The 19,243-nt window shown below is 40.2% G+C and overlaps 1 long non-coding RNA gene across 4 annotated transcripts in view; it reads left to right on the top strand.

The window, feature by feature from the left end:
- The first annotated feature begins 1,316 nt into the window (after positions 1–1,316).
- LOC124878321 overlaps positions 1,317–19,243 on the top strand; it is a 29,871-nt gene continuing 11,944 nt past the window's right edge. The window contains exons 1-6 of one of the 4 annotated variants that reach the window (XR_007040715.1): positions 1,317–1,625; positions 1,802–1,883; positions 2,174–2,401; positions 2,559–2,932; positions 3,025–3,110; positions 5,339–5,561. This is a non-coding gene — a long non-coding RNA (uncharacterized LOC124878321). Of the gene's footprint in view, positions 1,626–1,801; positions 1,884–2,173; positions 2,933–3,024; positions 3,111–5,338; positions 5,562–19,243 lie in introns of those variants that run through there. The other 3 variants (XR_007040714.1, XR_007040713.1, XR_007040716.1) reach the window with 3 other exon arrangements.

The raw sequence follows: 19,243 nt of genomic DNA, 5'->3' as shown, positions 1-19,243 counted from the left end.
CCACGCTATCCAGGGTAATGTCAGCATACCACCAAGAAGGACGAACCACATCCAACAGGATTAACTGTGGACGCAAGAGGAAGCTGTCTGAAAGGGATGTTCGGGTGCTAACCCGGATTGTATCCAAAAAACATAAAACCACGGCTGCCCAAATCACGGCAGAATTAAATGTGCACCTCAACTCTCCTATTTCCACCAGAACTGTCCGTCGGGATCGCCACAGGGTCAGTATACACGGCCGGGCTGCTATAGCCAAACCTTTGGTCACTCATGCCAATGCCAAACGCCGGTTTCAATGGTGCAAGGAGCGCAAATCTTGGGCTGTGGACAATGTGAAACATGTATTGTTCTCTGATGAGTCCACCTTTACTGTTTTCCCCACATCCGGGAGAGTTACGGTGTGGAGAAGCCCCAAAGAAGCATACCACCCAGACTGTTACATGCCCAGAGTGAAGCATGGGGGTGGATCAGTGGTGGTTTGGGCTGCCATATCATGGCATTCCCTTGGCCCAATACTTGTGCTAGATGGGCGCGTCACTGCCAAGGACTACCGAACCATTCTTGAGGACCATGTGCATCCAATGGTTCAAACATTGTATCCTGAAGGCGGTGCCGTGTATCAGGATGACAATGCACCAATACACACAGCAAGACTGGTGAAAGATTGGTTTGATGAACATGAAAGTGAAGTTGAACATCTCCCATGGCCTTCACAGTCACCAGATCTAAATATTATTGAGCCACTTTGGGGTGTTTTGGAGGAGCAAATTAGGAAACGTTTTCCTCCACCAGTATCATGTAGTGACCTGGCCACTATCCTGCAAGAAGAATGGCTTAAAATCCCTCTGACCACTGTGCAGGACTTGTATATGTCATTCCCAAGATGAATTGATGCTGTATTGGCCGCAAGAGGCCCTTCACCATACTAATAAATTATTGTGGTCTAAAACCAGGTGTTTCAGTTTCATTGTCCAACCCCTGTATATATATATATATATATATATATATATATATACATTCAACCTAACAGTGTGAGTGTGTGAACTAATACTAAGCTGAATGAGAGAGTATACATATGTGTGTGTGAACTAATACTTGATTGAATGAGAGGGTATACATATGTGAGTGGGTGTGTGTCTGAGTGTGTGAACTAATACTAGACCAAATGAGGTAATTTGTAGTAGAATGAATGAATGACAATACATGTAAGCGTAAGAGTTCATTGTGCTGTGAATGAGAGACTTGTACTTGTCTGTGTGAGAGGTAAACTTGTCACGGAAAAGGCGGGATAAAAGTTGGCTCGCGCATGCGTGGATCCCAAACTGAACGACATTGCTTTAATACAGAGCATCCAATAGGTGGCAGCGAATTATCGGCCAATAATGAACTCTATAGAAGAATGCGAAACGTGGCTAATGGCAACGTGAGTAAAGACAGAATAGGTCAAGCAGCCGCAATTTTAAATAGTATTTTATCATCACCGGATGCAACAAGCAGTGTGACCTTCGCCTTAAACGAAGGAGCTACTATGACCGCCCGCAGTGATTCGGTTGAGACAGAATTAGCATCTCTGTTTCGTGCTGGAGCAGCTAGCCGAAGTTCGGCGGTGTCAACAGTAAATCAAGGTAAAAAATATCGTTTTTGTTCCGTTTTTTATTACAGTAAAGATTTTGTTTTCTAAAGAAATTGGACATTTTATTAACCCGGCTCTCAAATCCCGACCTAGCTTAACTGTTGTGTAAACACTGACAGAAGTATTGCTCCAATGCTCCTCATGCTGAAAACTGTTCTACCAACACAGGACCAAGTTCGGTGGCTCCGGTAGCCCCACGTTTCCAAGCCCAGCAGTGTTTTGGACCTTGGACTACTAACAGGAGAAGAAGGTAATATTTCATTTAGATCGCTAGCACAGATGGTGCATAATATTTGTTGTTCCTGATGAGAGAATGTAGCTAACTCTGTCTGGGTAATGGTCATAACGTTACATACAAATAATGACACTGTCTGTAGGGTGAGTGGTCATTACACTGTGATGGCCTCCATTATACTGTTGAAAATGCTCTCTGTCTGTTTTAGATGCATAGTTTATTTGTTGATCATGGGATTTCTCTTCAGTTAAGTATGTACCCTGTAAACTTCAAAAGTCTGATTCTCTCTTTCCCCCATTCCACAGGGGGTTTTTCAAGAAGTCCTTCTGGACTGAAGACTGGAAACAGAACATCTCTGTTTAACATATCTGAGCCAGCAAATTCAGTCCCAATGCAACTTCCTATTATTCTTGTTCTGCTGCTGCAGCTGTCTTTTCTTACTTCCTTTACATTAGGAGTCAGTGAAGGCGATGTCCTACAATTTTTTATGGATGCACTACATTGTGTAGAACTAATTCAAAGGGAAAGAACAGGTGACATAAGTAGCCAGGATAGGCTTTACAGAGAACTTGCTGATCACACTCAAACTTTATCTGCAATCCTGTCAGTGTCCACAGTTTAATGAGCTAAGATACCATGCATATAGAACAATGATTGAAGACTTGTATACCTGTTTTCTGTCCATTTTAGAAGAATATGATGCTATGCTAGGATCTCATGAATTGACCCCTAGATGTCTGCTTCCCCCAATAAAATGGACTGGTTTTCCAAGGTGCCCACGATATGACATCACATCATTGCAAATTTCTCACTGCATTTCAATTGGAATGAACTGGCAGCAGATTGCATCTGCCTTTGGTATTAGCCGTCGAACTCTCTACAGACATAGACAACACTTGGGAATGCAACCCTTACAATATACTGTGCTAACAGACCAAGAGTTAACAAGAGTTGTGACTGACATTCTACAAAGGACACCAAATGCTGGTGAAACTTATGTGCTTGGGAGCCTTGCATCCAGAGAAATACATGTTCAGCATTGGCGTGTCAGACAGTGTCTACAGGTTAGTAGAGTGAAAGAAAATTTTATATTCACAAACATCATATAAATATTCTCCTTATGTTCACTACTCAAATATTTTGACTCCATAAACAGGAAGTTGATCCAATTGGACGGTCATTAAGCAGGAGGCGTACCATACGCCGACGGGTTTATAATGTTCAGACACCAAATCAACAATGGTAGGGTAACAATTTTTTTAATTTTACACAAAGGTATTATACATTGTATTGCATTATACTAGGTACCTTATTTAACTGTTCTTTAATGCTAATGTTCAGTCGGCAAAAGGTGGTGTTGCAAACGCAAGCCTTATTGTTCACTTTTAGAAATACCTTTGTAATACCCCAGTTGTAATGAGTGTAATGAAATGCATTTCCACACAAAGAATGGATGTTTAATGGGTGTTTATTTTTTTAGAACAATCTTTGTGAGGTATGTGGGAAACTTCCACTACATCAATTATTTAATACCTTAACCCCCACTCTTAGGGTCAGCTAAATCAGCTTCCTTTTTTGATACTTGGTTTAATCTTGGACACACTGTCTTGACCTGTTCCCACATGTGTATAAGCATTAAGATGCTGCATGGAGTTTCACTACCTTTATGTTTGTGATTAAGGTTATGTAAATCTGAAGTACGGTGAACAATAAGTAGGAATACTGATGCTTTCTTAAAACCTTTTTAACTATGGTAATCCAAGGTATCCAAGGTTTTGGTCTGTTTTTGAACAACTGTATACTCAATTGTTTTATATTGTTCCTTTTAAATTGTGCTTTTTTTCTTTAACATGCATTTTGACAGTAACCACAAGCTGGTGAGATGGCGAATGGTTGTTCATGGCTGTGTGGATGGCTTTAGTCGAACTATAATATATCTAAGATGCTGTAACAAAAATAGAGCCTCTACTGTGTTGTGCCTGTTTGTAAAAGAACAAAGCTCATTCTAACTAATATGCCGGACTGTATATAATGGCCAGCAGGTGGCACTAAAACAAAGATGAGAAATTATCAAATTTTGGAAAAATAAAAAATAAAGCATCAACAAAGATTACAACATACCAGGTGAAACGTAGAATGTGTTGGAATTCAACTTAAAATAACTTATTTTTATGTTGACCATTCTCTCATCCTTGCTAGTGCCCAGTGTTCCATAATATAACTTCTGAACAAAATCACTCTGCTAACCTGGACTAGCCTTCTGTTTTGCAAATAAGTGTCTCAACTTTAAAGCAACATAACTATGCACTGTGAGAAATGTAGTTGAAGCAAAAAAGTGTTTATGTTCTACCAAATCCCTGGCTGTTCCCTAAAGCAAAGTTCATGCTTTCCTTAAAAGCCTGAAAAGACGTTATGAGCGGGAGTTTTAAACAGTTTATACGTGTGTTGGCCATGGGGAACATTCGTTTTGAGGAGCTTTCTTCACTGCCCTCATGGTTAAACTCGATGGATGGTGCTGGAGGAAAGCCGACTGGTGGTATCTCATTTGCTAAATTGAAATATTGGAACATCTTAAATCATCGCCCAGGATGTCAAAGCTTAGGCACAAATGGATCTTCCAAATGGAAAATGACTAAGCAAAATAATTCATAAATTGGCTTAAAGACAACAATGTCAAAGTTTTGGAGTAGCCATTACAAAGCCCTGATCTTAGTCCCGTACTAATGTGTAGGCAGAGTTGAAAAGGTATGAGGAAGTAAGATGACCTACAAATCTGACTCCGTTAAAACAGTTCTGTCAAGAGGACTTGGCTAATGTTCAAGCAAAGTATTCTGAGAATCTTGTGCAAGGATACCCAAAATGTTTGACTATAGTCATATAGTTTAAAAGGTAATTCTACCAAATATTAAATAAATGTGTATGAACTATGAATTTAAGAAGAGTAAAAAAAAAAAAAAACAGTCTCATTGTAAATAGTTAACAGATACAATTTTGGTAACCTTAACTAAAATAGGAGGAGATATTTAATCTGATTTTAATGTCAGACAATGAGGCAAAAAAAGTTAATTTTATACAGTGTATGAAAATATCTGTTTTTAACTCTATACATTATTCACTTGAAGGAAATCTTGCATTTATAGCACATTACAATCTTCATACTGGAAAGGAATCTTGCAGATTCATAGTTTGGTTTACAATTCAAGATTTCTTTTTCAATTTTTAAAATAAAAACAGGAAAATTTGGGCTTTGAAAACTGCTGTTTGACAATTTTATGTTTTATTATAGCCTCAGAATATTTTGCTTAATTACAAACTAATTGTGATGGTTTTAGAATATGGTCCTCTGATCATACTTTCAAATGATGTGTGGCTATTTTTAAAGATACGTTAATGATTAACAATCATATAATATTAATAACAGCTACAGACAAAGATGATAATATTTGTAAATTACCTTTTGCATCTTGCAGATAATCTCCCCAGAAATGAATAACTGCATCTTTTGCTCTTCTTCGGTTACTTCCTTTGGGCGCAAGCTGAGGGGTGAAAAGGTCATCCATCATTTCAGCAGTTAATCGCTGTGGCTCATGGCAGAACAAAGAGCGAAAACTGTAGATGTTGCTTAACAGCATCTAAAACTCCAAGTGTCTTTAGTCCTTCAAACCTGTACAAAAATAAATAAGCAAACAAACATTTCCTCCCAGTCTCTGATTGATAAACTGAGCGGACCTGTTTTTGTATCATGCATTTAAAGAAATATTAAAAACAAACTACACCTTTCAAAGGGACGCAGTGAACAACATGGAACATCAGCAGATCACGCAGGAGAAGATCTCGATCATTGATGGTTGTTAAGGGTCTGACACAACCTGTATTGGTCATGTAGTCTAAAAGAGGATCTATGTCTCTCAGAAGCTCCTCCAGAGTGGAACTTTCAGATACCTGACAGTTTAACACAAGGGTAAACAGACAAAATCAAATAGGGATATGTTCTCCTTAATTCTTATGTACAGTTAAAAGTAATATAATTTGTGAGTGGATTAACCTTTTTCAGTTTTTCATGGAGGTCTGCATCAGTTACATCTTTTAAAGTAGGGCAAGCCGCATTTGGACCTCCAACCAAGCTAGCGAAAAGGACTGGAGAAAGGAACCGTGGAGCTGGACCCCCATGGACAAGGTTAATAGCAATTGCCCTTCCAGCCAAAAAGTACTTGTCCTCCCTTATGGCTGTATAGTAAAAGAACAATTCTACAAATATGATTTAAAACATAAAGATGTTGAAAGGAAATACCAGAAACTGAAGAATCAAATCAAACCTGTACTATTCATAGCTATATTTTTGCTTTCGTCTGTGCCTTCAAACATCGGAGACATGGACAAGGCTTCAATGAGTAAACGCAAAAATTCTCTCCGTGGGCCACCCAAATCAATCGCCTCTTCATTTTTTCTAAAATCATCAGAGAATTTCACATTCATTGAGAAACGTGGATTGTACGATACCCTTTTAAATCCACGTATGGCTCCATCTAAAACTTGGGAATTTGCAGTGCATTCCAGTGTCAATATTTTTGTACAGCTCTTCCAGTATGTCCTTTACAGGCAAGCTCTTGAAAGAAGTTTCAGATCTGAAAATGAGGGGGGGGGGAAACATGGTTGGTCACTTATTTAAAGTACTCTCCAATCAGTTTGCAAAGCCTCAACAAGGTTACTTAATGTATTTTAATATAACCCCAAATATAAAACAAATATATAAAAATATCTTATTCACCAATGTCTAAATCTTCTATATTTTAAAATTACAAACTTGCTAAAAAATTAACTTGAAATCATTTATCAAGTAGATACAAGTTAGTTTCAATACTGGCCAAAATGGCATGATTCATTTCTTTGTCATCAGAGGACAGATCAGAAACATTTGACATCACTGACAAATAGGTTGTGTAGTTGGAGCTTGCGTGTGTCGTTGGTTCATCTTCGCAGAGTTCAATAACGGCAGAGGGGTTGGGGTCTGTAGCAGATGACCTGGTGCTGATGGAGGTAGTTGTCTGAGTTGCAGTTGTAGCAGAAAGTGGGATATTTGGATTGCTGATGTGAGATGGGCAAAAGGTTGGATGGTGTACTCCTGGCAATTCTTCATCTGCACTCTCCAAGTCATTGTTGTAGAGGAGGGCATTTTCTATTGTGTTGAGCTCTTTACTTTTTGCCAGGGCTCTTGTTGTCAGCGGAGATATTTGATATGCCGTCACGTTTCTTACTTCAACATCTTCCTCCGAGATTTAACCAAGACACCACATGTTTATTTGGAAACCAAAAGTTTTGAAATAATAAATCTATCCTTAACTCCCATGGAATGCTTCTCTGTAAAATTATCTTTGTAATAGAATATAGTAACATTTATTTCTAAGCCATCTAAAGGGTCAATAACAATGCTTTAATAACCAAAGTATGGATCCAGGGTTGTTCTGAAGCAAAAATATTACTAGATGTCTTTAACATCCCGAGAAGCTCTCAAATGCTTTTAATATAAAATATAAATTAAAGTATCAGTGTGTCCATAGACAAAACTACAGTAATATTTATTTTTTCTTACACAAAACAATACCATAACTTACAAGAAGAGTTTGTGATAGTCTAACATACAGAGCATTTGAACTGAAGACCTTCTGGATCAGCTGGCCATTCAGTTGTCGACCCTCTTGGAGTTTGGGAGAGATGAGTTTATTTCCACAGCCCATGAGAATCTGAAGGCTAAATATGGTGTTTTTGATATTTATTAAAACCATACCTATTTTAACAGTTTTGTATAAGTACTTGAAATACAGTAACAGAATGAAATATTATAAATGTAGGATTACCTGACATTCTGAGGAATTATTAAACCGAAGCCATCTCTGATTTGCTGGATCACGGTATGATTGTCCCAAGACTTATGGAATTCAAAAGCACTCAGTATGTGACCGTTTTCATGCAACTATTGCTTGAAAGGTGGCTTGCAAATCACTTCCCACATGGGATTTGGAAGGAGTATTACATCCTTATTAAAGCATTTGTGGTAATGGATACCTCTGGGTCTGAAAAACAATGAGAGTAAAAATTTAAATGTATTTAACTGAAGACAAATCCCATGATCAACAAAGGAAACTATGCATCTAAAACACAGAGAGCATTTAAATTTAAATAAATGAGTTCAACAGTATAATGGAGGCCATCACAGTATAATGACCACTCACCCTACAGACAGTGTCATTATTTGTATGTAACGTTATGACCATTACCCAGACAGAGTTAGCTACATTCTCTCATCAAGAACAACAAATATTATGCACCATCTGTGCTAGCAATCTAAATGAAATATTACCTTCTTCTCCTGTTAGTAGTCCAAGGTCCAAAACACTGCTGGGCTTGGAAACGTGGAGCTACAGGAGCCACCGAACTTGGTCCTGTGTTGGTAGAAGAGTTTTCAGCATGAGGAGCATTGGAGCAATACTTCTGTCAGTGTTTACACAAGTTAATCTAGGTCGGGATTTGAGGGCCAGGTTAATAAAATGTCCAATTTCTTTAGAAAACAAAGTCTTTACTGTAATAAAAAACAGAATAAATACTTAGTTCACACACATGTATATCCTCTCATTCAATCTAGTATAAGTTCACACACACATATGTATACCCTGTCATTCAGTCTAATGGAGTTTAAACGAAAATTCAACATGGAAGACTCACCACCCCCACCGCGTCCAATCACTCCTCACTGGCCACTCCAATCAATGGCTGGTCCTCACTTCTCCTCAGCCAATCATCTCCCAGGGCATCGCTTTTAAAGACCTTCTGCATGGGAGACACCGCTCTTCTGCTGAGCTTCAACCCTTCTCCACCATAGGCTCCCAACTCCTTCCAAATATACCAAGGCCTACGCCACCACCAGGATCGGATCCCAGGGGGGAAGACGTACCTAATCATAATCCTAAGATGTTTATTCAAACCCACTTCATCCTCAGCATTTATGTCTTCCTCCTGGGTCCGAGCGCCAAAGAAACAATCTTTCATTAATAAACTCTCGTCATCTCCTTTCTCCATCATGTGAGTCTTTCCAGGTTGAATTATTAGTTCACACACACAGATTTAACCTCTCATTCAAGCAGACATAGGTGTTTTAGTTATATGTGTGCATGCTTTTCATGTTATGTGTGTGATATTCTAATAGTATATGTGTGTGATTCTAGTCTTTTGAGTGTGTGTGACTGTCTATAGTAATGTATGCAACAGTTTTAGTGGTGTGTGTGAGAGAAAAAATTGTTTCTGTCCTAAACGGCACCCCATACCTTGGCGTTGTATCAGAGACCATTGAAAGGACGGTTTGTGTGATCTTCATTGTGTTAAGTTGCTGATACTATTTGATGCCTACGCAGTCTGAGACAAAAGCCCCGTTGAGCAGCATGCATCAGTTAATTAGTGTCGTTAGAGTGCCAACTTCTTGAACATTGTGAGCCTGGATGAGTTGGCTCTTTGTCGCAGTAGCTTTTCAGAACTCCTGCTATTGAGATCAATAAGTAAATTCATAAAGCAGTAAATGTGGTTTATTCATCAATGTGACAGCAGAGTTTAAAGAATGTCTCAGGTTTGATAATCAGATGAAGAGACACAGGTCAAGATTTACCCGTCGCTCTGTTCTTTCAAACCCCACAGTCGTAAGTCAAATCTTATCAACCCGGGGTCTGTCAGAAATCTTTGCTTGTCATCCAGACTGGGGGCTTGTGGGAAAAACAAAATAAAATTTAGCTATCTCATTCCTTACGTTTAACACTTACAATAGGCTGTCATGGAAATATTTGCTTTCTCCTTGAGCCAACTTGGCTGCGTGCCACTGAGACGGAACGCTGCTTCAGCTGGGAACTCTGCTGAAGCTGATGATATGAGGTTTATCCGTTCCCAAACTGGGTGCATCCCGTTTTTCCATCACACCTTGAGGGGGTTGATTGGCTTGTTTCATTATCAGATCTTGTTGACTAATACCATGAAAAATTGAATCAGGAGTTTCCTAGTAATTTCCTGCGAATCTGTTTAGAAAATTAACACAAAACTTACTCAAGCATTGTCCTAGCAGCTACTCGTACTCATACTCGTCGTCTTCCGCTTATCCGGGACCGGGTCGCAGGGGCAGCAGACTCAGCAGAGACACCCAGACGTCCCTCTCCCCAGACAGCTCCTCCGGGGGGAGCCCAAGGCATTCCCGGGCCAGCTGAGAGACATAGTCCCTCCAGCGTGTCCTGGGCCTCCTCCCGGTGGGACGTGTCTGGAACACCTCCTGAGGAAGGCGTCCAGGAGCCTTCCGGTATAGATGCCCGAGCCACCTCAACTGGCTCCTCTCGATGTGGAGGAGCAGCGGCTCTACTCCGAGCCCCTCCCGGATGGCCGAGCTCCTCACCCTATCTCTAAGGAAGTGCCCGGCCACCCTACAGAGGAAGCTCATTTCAGCCGCTTGTATCTGGGATCTTGTTCTTTCGGTCATGACCCAAAGTTGGCCATAGGTGAGGGTAGGAACGTAGACCGACCGGTAAATCGAGAGCTTCGCTTTTCGGCTCAGCTCTGTCTTCACCACAACGGACCGGCACAGTGCCCCCATTACTGCAGCAGCCGCACCGATCCGTCTGTCCATCTCCCGCTCCATTCTTCCCTCACTCGTGAACAAGACCACAAGATACTTAAGCTCCTCCACTTGAGGCAGGAACTCCCCTCCAACCTGAAGAGGACAAGCCACCTTTTTCCGGTCGAGAACCATGGCCTCTGACTTGGAGGAGCTGATCTTCACCCCAGCTGCTTCACAGACTGGGGTGGTGGTCCCCATTCATAAGAAGGGTGACCGGAGGGTGGGTTCCAACTACAGGGGGATCACAGTCCTCTGCCTCCCTGGTAAGGCCTATGCCAGGGTATTGGAGAAGAGAGTTCGGCCGATAGTCAAACCTCGGCTTCAGGAAGGAGCATTGTGGTTTTCGTCCCGGCTGTGGAACACTGGACCTAGCAGCTAGTTATGTAAAAAAGTATCTGACCTCTTACAGATTTCTTCTGTTTTTGCTTTTTTGTCACCCTTAAATGTTTCAGATCATCAAATAATCAGACATATAGAAAAATAAACCTGAAATTATGATTTCATTTATTGAGGAACAACAACTGGTTCTGTCACCTTTGGTGGCACAGCCAGTAGTTATCGGGCCATGAGCCTTTTACATCATTGTGGAGGACGTTTGATCCACCATAATTTGCAGAGTTGTTTCAGTTCAGCCACATTTCATGGTTTGCAAACATCAAATGCCAGGTTCCATTCAAGTTATTTGAGCCAAAACAATTTGGAAAATGAATTTATAAATCAACTGAATATTAGAAAATAATCTAAAGATGTTTTTGTTATCTACTTTTTGTGGTTTCATTTTTTATATACAGGTCCTTCTCAAAAAATTAGTATATTGTGATAAAGTTCATTATTTTCTATAATGTAATGATGAAAATTTAATATTCATATATTTTAGATTCATTGCACACTAACTGAAATATTTCAGGTCTTTTATTGTCTTAATATGGATGATTTTGGCATGCAGCTCATGAAAACCCAAAATTCCTATCTCACAAAATTAGCATATTTCATCCGACCAATAAAAGAAAAGTGTTTTTAATACAAAAAACGTCAACCTTCAAATAATCATGTACAGTTATGCACTCAATACTTGGTCGGGAATCCTTTTGCAGAAATGACTGCTTCAATGCGGCGTGGCATGGAGGCAATCAGCCTGTGGCACTGCTGAGGTCTTATGGAGGCCCAGGATGCTTCGATAGCGGCCTTTAGCTCATCCAGAGTGTTGGTTCTTGAGTCTCTCAACGTTCTCTTCACAATATCCCACAGATTCTCTATGGGGTTCAGGTCAGGAGAGTTGGCAGGCCAATTGAGCACAGTGATACCATGGTCAGTAAACCATTTACCAGTGGTTTTGGCACTGTGAGCAGGTGCCAGGTCATGCTGAAAAATGAAATCTTCATCTCCATAAAGCTTTTCAGCAGATGGAAGCATGAAGTGCTCCAAAATCTCCTGATAGCTAGCTGCATTGACCCTGCCCTTGATAAAACACAGTGGACCAACACCAGCAGCTGACACGGCACCCCAGACCATCACTGACTGTGGGTACTTGACACTGGACTTCTGGCATTTCCTTCTCCCCAGTCTTCCTCCAGACTCTAGCACCTTGATTTCCGAATGACATGCAGAATTTGCTTTCATCCGAAAAAATTACTTTGGACCACTGAGCAACAGTCCAGTGCTGCTTCTCTGTAGCCCAGGTCAGGCGCTTCTGCCGCTGTTTCTGGTTCAAAAGTGGCTTGACCTGGGGAATGCGGCACCTGTAGCCCATTTCCTGCACACGCCTGTGCACGATGGCTCTGGATGTTTCTACTCCAGACTCAGTCCACTGCTTCCGCAGGTCCCCCAAGGTCTGGAATCGGCCCTTCCCCACAATCTTCCTCAGGGTCCGGTCACCTCTTCTCGTTGTGCAGCGTTTTCTGCCACACTTTTTCCTTCCCACAGACTTCCCACTGAGGTGCCTTGATACAGCACTCTGGGAACAGCCTATTTGTTCAGAAATGTCTTTCTGTGTCTTACCCTCTTGCTTGAGGGTGTCAATAGTGGCCTTCTGGACAGCAGTCAGGTCGGCAGTCTTACCCATGATTGGGGTTTTGAGTGATGAACCAGGCTGGGAGTTTTAAAGGCCTCAGGAATCTTTTGCAGGTGTTTAGAGTTAACTCGTTGATTCAGATGATTAGGTTCATAGCTCGTTTAGAGACCCTTTTAATGATATGCTAATTTTGTGAGATAGGAATTTTGGGTTTTCATGAGCTGTATGCCAAAATCATCCGTATTAAGACAATAAAAGACCTGAAATATTTCAGTTAGTGTGCAATGAATCTAAAATATATGAATGTTAAATTTTCATCATGACATTATGGAAAATAATGAACTTTATCACAATATGCAAATTTTTTGAGAAGGGCCTGTAGATGCTTTTTTCAAACCATAATATTCAGTGTTGGTATAAGGTACAGATGCTTTCTCTTGTGTCGCCTTAAGAAATCACAACCTTCTTTACAGGCTAAGGAAAGTGCATATTTAACTTATTATTGGATCTTTTTTTTTGCACTTACAAAAAAGACTCCAACCTGCAGATCTTTACAACAGCAGAAAAGATGCTGAACAGATGGAAAACAGACACACAGCAATACAAGCTAATTAAATCATTAAAGATACACACAACTGAGAAAAAGAGATTATGTGAATATAAAGCTTTTCATTTGAAATCTACAAACTTGGCCAATAAACCCGATTTTGAATGAAAATCCTTAAATGACTTTTGAGAATGATTAATGAGGTAGTAGGAGCAACCTTGTTTACTGTTTATACATTCAACAGCCAACAGACCTAGCTTTTATCCATGCAATGAATAACTAACGCCATATTTTTGGGAGAAATCACTTTTTCTGTCTGAAAAAATCACCCACTTTAATAATTATGCTCTGAGAGAACATTGTGCTAAAAGCTTGGCAGGGGTGTGAAGTAGGACGTTGGTGCTTTGTGAGGCTGGCTAAATTCCTCCCATTGTCTAAATCAGTTATGATACGAAACATTTCATAATAGCTTTTAAGGGAATTCTACATGTTACAATTGTGTTAACAGAAATATTCTGGTATTTCTAAACATGCAAATTGTGATGTGTAATTTTCCCAGAGAATATCAAAGTCAGCAGTTTAGTCTTAGCTGGTTGAAATGCATTTTGTTAGGGTACATTCTGAAGTAACAAAATGCAGTTTGCTTTATAATTACTCCTAAAAGATTACCGTAATACTCAAACCAAAGCTTTTTATGTTTTCACAGCTGTGTAAAATTTTAAATAGCGTCCTATACATTAGGTTATACTGTTTAATCTTATTGTTATACAATACATTGTAGAATGTATGCTGCGTTTTCACAAATTTTCAAATACATCACAACACAGAAAAGATAAATACTTAATATTGATCTTAATCCTAATCTTAATATTGACTGATAGAGCAGCAATGACAAAGAAACAGAAATAAACTGACCCTCAATTGAAGAGCACTACATAAATGCTGTTAGGGGTCATATTTTAAAAATTAAAATTAGATTTGTGGTTTAGAGACACATAATAAAACTAAACATTCCAATAGAGGGTAAAGCAGTGTTGGACAAAGATGTCAAGACAAGAGTTTCTGTGGTTGTAGCTTTGGAGTCCACTGCACGGATCATCTGTGTGAAAGAGACAATCTCATCGAGCTTAACTGTTTTATGCAATAAAAGGACAAAATTCACAGTTCAAGAAAAGTTGCATGACTACTAGGAACATACCCTGTAAGTGCAACCAAAACATTGTTAATGAACCATGACCGTACCATGTAAGTGCCAGAAAACTACCTTCTGCTGGGAAGTATCACGCAGGTTATAAATTACTCATAATATATGCCAGGCCCTGTAAGTGCCCTAAAAGTACCCATAAATTACTCTGCAGGACAGCACCTTGTAGGTACTATAAAAGTACTGTGAAGTACCCTGTAAGTACTGTGAATCTGGGAAAGTACCAGTACATTTACATGGCAAAACCATGTAGTACTGAGAAAGTACCTATTACACTTCGAAATGGCTTCTTAGCACTGCAAAAATTCTAGGTTACTAATCACAGCATTACACAGATTACTCATTGAAAGTGTCCCCAAAATGACTCAAATGTATTCTGTTTCAAGAAGATACTACTGGGAACACACCTTGTAAGTACTGAGAATTATCAAAGTACTATAACTTCCAAAAAATAATCAGGAAAGCAACTAATTATTATAATTAGGCCCGAGCAGGAAAACTGCAAGGGCCTATTGTAATCGCTCGAATTCTTATTAATCGCTCGAATTCTTATTATTCGTTTTTCCGTTGCGTCTTTGCGGGGCAATATGGGGACTTTGCCAAGCCCCTAGATGCACACGCTTTTACCCAAAATTGTCCCCCAACGAAAATTCTTGATCCTTAATGTCGTCATCAATGGGCGTGGCCTAACCACTTAGCCACGCCCCCAAACGTGACATAGCCCGAACCGTAAGTCGTAGAGATCTGAAATTTGGAACAATGCTAGAGCACCTCAAAACAAGAAAAAAAGTCTCTTGGGGGTATGCCCTAAAATGCACAGGAAGTCGGCCATTTTGGGTCAAAGGCCGATTTTTGCCCGTTTTTTACTTTTACTCACCTCGAACTTTAACAAACTCCTCCTAGGAATTTTGAGCTATTGGGTTCATATTTGGTCAACATGCAGTTAAGGGATGGGGGATTAAAAGTTATCAAAATCGTGAGTTTTTGGCCATGTTTAGGGGGCGTGGCCGGGCCACAAACTTGGCGTTCGCGCCGAAAGTGAAAAATTGCAATAACGTTTCCAAAAAAAATACAAATCACACCAAAGTTGGCATAAAGGAGGGCCTTCGGGTTCCCGACAATCCTATGGGGTCATATGCTGACATCATCAAAGCCACGCCCCCTCAGAACCGGAAATCACTTTTTTCACTTGGAAAGGTGCCTCTCTGACCCTCTTCACCCAATCAACTTGAAAGTGTGTCAGAAGACAGATAACTAGTGGGTCTAACTTCGTTTGAGGCACAGTGACTTTTCATAAAAGGCGTGGCCGTGGCGGCGCGGCGAATTCATAGGTCATGCCATGGCCATACGTTTGGCTCTAATTTCCACATAGATCATCTGATCTGCACCAAATTCAATGTGATTGAACCTTGTCAAGTCCCCAACAGAGATCTGATGACATATTTGGTGGGCGTGGCCTAATTCGTACACAGCGCCCCCTAGAAAATAAAAAAAAATCAGCCCAAAGCCATGCTTTGACCGAGGATTCAGAAATTTGGTAAACATATGTAACTTCTCAGGACCTACAAAAAAATTTATTGGAGCATTGGTCCAAACCCAACAGGAAGTCGGCCATTTTGGATTGAAGTTGCCATTTTGACCCAGTTTTGACCGTTTCTAGCCCGCATATCTGAACGAACTCCTCCTACAGCTTTTGACTTACATACTTCAAAATCACTCAGTATACTCTTAAGGGATTGGGGATTAAACGTTATCAAAAGCTTTCTGATACATGAAAGCGTGTGGACGTGGCCATGCCTCAAAATATGACTTCTCGCCATAAAACACTAAATTGATATAGCTCCTACAAGGAAAGTCACAGAAAAATGAAACCTTCTGGTATTGATCTGCCTCTAGGCCTGAAAAATATTCACTTGTCAGATGCTGACATCATCGAAGCCCCGCCCCCTGAGAACAGAAAGTATCACGTTTTCCTTTACAGAGTCAATGTTTGATGTTCTTCACCTAATCAATGTGAAACTGTCCCAAGTAACAGATAACATGATGCTCTTACACAGTCGACAGTACTTACTGCTTTAGCTGGAGGGTGTGAATATGATGGCGTGGCGAATTCTGATGTCACGCCACGGCCATACGTTTGCCTCTAAATTACACATGCATGGTCTGATTCACTCCAAACTGAATATGCTTGATCTTTGTCAGCCCCCAAACAGCTCTATTGGATTACATTTAAATTTGGATCAACAGCACCCCCTAGGACACTTCAAGGGCTATATCTCCTTCATACATCATCGGATCCACTTGAAATGTAGTATACATGAACATGACTTAATGATGGACATGTTGAAACAGTCAATTGATGATGTCGTTTTAGCCCCACCCACAAACAAACAAGTGAGTGCAGCTTCCTTCTGGAAGGTCCGATTTACTCCAGATTTTGAATGCTTTTTGCCAGACCGAAACTCTGCATGACCAAAGATCATATGACATGTTGCTCAAAGTGCCACCTACTGGCGACGTGTTGAAGTGAAGCGGTGTCATCGTCGGTGGCGTGTATGAGGCGATGCAAGGCTCCTGCGGTCGCTCAACAGCCCGAGTTGCGCTAAGGGGTGCGAGGGCCTTCAAAGCTGCTTGCAGGTTTCTAGTTGATCTTGTAATTCAACCCAGTCACTCTATCTTAAAATTGTCCTATAAATTAGGAGAAATTATCCTATACAGTACCAGGAGAGTACCCTCCAAGTTTCAGATAGGTACCCTTTATATCAATACACTCACAGTACATCTTGATAGTACCAGGTTGAACCTCCTTTTGTCTTCAGAACTGCAAGATTCTTCATATATTTAGAAAAGTGTCAGAAAATGTCCTCAGAGATGTTTGTTCATGTTGACATGATTGCATCAGAGAATTGGTGCATCTTTGTTGGCTATGTAAATATGATGAAAATGTCCTGTTCAACCACATCCTAAAGGAGGTCTGTTAGAGATCTGGTGACTGTGGAGACTACAGGAGCAATGACTTGGAATGAGTAACCTCATTGTCATGTCCAACAAAACAACTTGAGATGGTTTGAGCTTTGTGACATAGTGTATAATCCTGCTGGAAGACAGGGACACTGTGGTCATAAGGGGGATGGACATGTTCAGCTAACATTACTCAGACAGGTTGTAGTGTTTAAATGATGCATTAAACACTACATGATGCTGTATGAGCTATGGAGTCCAAAATGTGTCAAAATAATATCCCCCACACCGTTACACCACCACCACCATGAACTGTTTGATGCAAGGTAGGATCGAATCATGCTTTCATGCTGTTAATGTCAAATTCTGACTCCACCATCCGAATCTTTCAGCTAAAATGACATCCCTTGAACAAGGCAACATTTTTCTAATCTGATATTGTCGAATTATGGTGAGCTTGTGTTAATTGTAGCTTACGTTTCTTGAAAAGACCATCTATGTAAAAGTGAACATCTTGGTCTTGACTGTGCCATGTTGTCGGGATGGTGTTATCCACCACCTAGACAAGTTGAGACGAAAGCCCTGTTGTGTTGATTGCATCACCAATTAACACCATTAGAGTGCCAGCATTTGGAACAGGATGGACCTTGATGAGATAGTTCTTCAGATGCGTTGTCAGAGCTGCTGTGAGGCTAACGGCATCAATATGTAAAGTAATTAAGCAGCACATAAATTAACTTTTACTTTAAAACTAAGCTGAACATTGGTGAAATCAAAGCATGTATTCCAACACATTCTGACATTTTTTGGTTCATAAAAAAACTTCCTAAGAAAAAACATATATCTATCAGGTTAGTTGAAAATATTAGTTGCACAGTCGACAAACCTGTTAGTCAGCAGTTTCTGACTCACTAACAGTCTAGAGCCAATATATAGAAGCTCTGCCTCCCAAAACTTTATCCTTGTTGAGCAGGAGTCTTGTCATTCAGACCCTGAAAGCTTGTCAAAAACATTTGGCGAGGTCAGTCCTCATTTTTGCAAAGTGACAATCATGCAAATGCTTGCTTCCTCCCTGAGCCAACCTGGCAGACTGATTCTCATAGGAACTACTGCTTCGGCTGAGAAACTCCGCGGAGACGAATGATATGTGAAGGTTCCTCCGCTTTCAACACTAGATGCATGGTGTTACCACGACAACAGGAAAATCTGCTGTAAAGCCTAAAGAGGGAGATCTGTCTGTGTCAATATCACATCTTATTAATTCTGACCGTGAAAAAATCTAATATCATTGGACATCTCGGTACTACCCAAACAGAATGCATCAAATATGACACACAACATGTCCCTGCATTGTTCAATAAAACACTCTACAGTACTGTAGAAACCCTAACCCTAAAACAAAAATCCCCTTTTAAAGATATATAGACCAGTTGTGAATATAAAACACTACAAAAACTGACCAAACAAATGAGTCCACTGATTGATGACAGATTGCCTGCTGATATGCAGATCGGTTGGCAACTTGAGGTGAAGTGCGATAACCAGGGGCACATTGACATGTAGCAGGAGGAAGCTGGAATCGAAACCACAACTTTCGGATTACTAGCCCTACTGAGCCACAGTCGCCAAACAAAATAAAGCTGATTACGACTTTTTATTGCAGACGTGTATAAAGCAAAGGTAGTAAAGTAAACCAAAGTTAAAGAGCCACTGTATGAAGATTTAAAAACTAAAATAATCAAGTTTCTGCGTTTTCAGGGTTTTTACTGAGTTTGGCAAAACTGTATTTTCCTGCCATGCACCATGGTCATGGAATCACCTATAAAAAGTCTTTAAGTAAAAACACACATTCAATAATGATTTCAAGAGCATGTTGATAAAATGCAGTGAAGGAGGATACCATTTGTTTTCTTGTTAGGTCACTGTGTTTCAATACCTTCTGTTTGATTGTGTATTACAGTAAGTGCATGTTTTATATCATTTGGATTTGTGTGGCTGCTCTGAAATG

The sequence above is a fragment of the Girardinichthys multiradiatus genome, chromosome 12, assembly GCF_021462225.1.
Source record: "Girardinichthys multiradiatus isolate DD_20200921_A chromosome 12, DD_fGirMul_XY1, whole genome shotgun sequence".
Taxonomy (NCBI): domain Eukaryota; kingdom Metazoa; phylum Chordata; class Actinopteri; order Cyprinodontiformes; family Goodeidae; genus Girardinichthys; species Girardinichthys multiradiatus.
This window is presented reverse-complemented; position numbering and strand designations above follow the sequence as displayed.